Genomic DNA, 1,125 nt, shown 5'->3' with positions numbered 1-1,125 from the left:
AAAGTAGTAATTTTATTTTATTACTTTATTTAGTACTTTATAGTTAATATAAAATTACTAACTTTTCTTTAGTTTTTTTACTAATAGCACTAAAGCTATAGCTAGTAAAGTGCTTACTTATATTTATTCTTTATTTATAAAGTTTATAATTTACTTATAGATTTCTAGTAAGTACTTATAAAGTATATTATATAAAAAAGCTTAAGAAAGCTATAAAAGTATACTATCTACTTTTTTTCTTAAGTAGATATAATAATTAAAAAAGCTTCTATAAAAAAGTAGTATAATAGCTACTTTTTTATTAAAGAAGTTCTTAAAATTCTAGACTTTATTTAGTAGTAGTAGTAAATTTAGTAGTAATAGCAGCTTAGCCTTTATTTTAGTATTAAATATAGCTTAAACTTATAGTATTAATATTAACTTATATAAACTTATTACTATAAATTAGTAGTTTTATATTATTTTATAAACTTACTAAACTAAACTTTAGTATATTAATTTTAGTATAATAACTAATAAAGAAGTAAAGTAATATTAATTTATTCTTTTTACTACTAGTTTTTCTACTATATTAATTACTAGCTTTTATATAGCTATATATATATTTACTTTATAGCGCTTTATTTATAAAAGCTTAAGTATTATATTTTTAGTAAGCTTTAATACTATATAAATAGTAACTAGAAATTTCTAGCTATTTATATTTACTTAGAATTTTATTAAGTAAAATATAAATAAGTATAACTTATATTATTAATAACTACTTTACTTAGTTTTAATTATAGTATAAATTTAGTATACTTTCTCTAGTAGTATTTACTATAGTTTATACTATTATATATACTTTTTACTTATAAATATATAATAATTATAGCTTATATTTACTTAAGTATTAATAAACTTAAGTTTACTAACTAAAATAAAAAATAAAAAAAGTATTATATTTATTTTTAAATTAGTTTTATTTAACTTTTATATTTAGTTTATTTATATAGTAAGTATATAAATTATTATATAGTATTATACTTTTAATAAAAGTTTTATTATAAAGACTTATTATTTTCTAACTTAGCTTTAGTAGTACTATTTTTTAATAAGTTCTTTATTATTATAACTTATTTTATA

This window comes from Metarhizium album (genome assembly GCF_000804445.1).
Source record: "Metarhizium album ARSEF 1941 chromosome Unknown scaffold_36, whole genome shotgun sequence".
Taxonomy (NCBI): domain Eukaryota; kingdom Fungi; phylum Ascomycota; class Sordariomycetes; order Hypocreales; family Clavicipitaceae; genus Metarhizium; species Metarhizium album.
The sequence above is the reverse complement of the archived record's forward strand: the minus strand, read 5'-3'. Positions refer to the sequence as shown.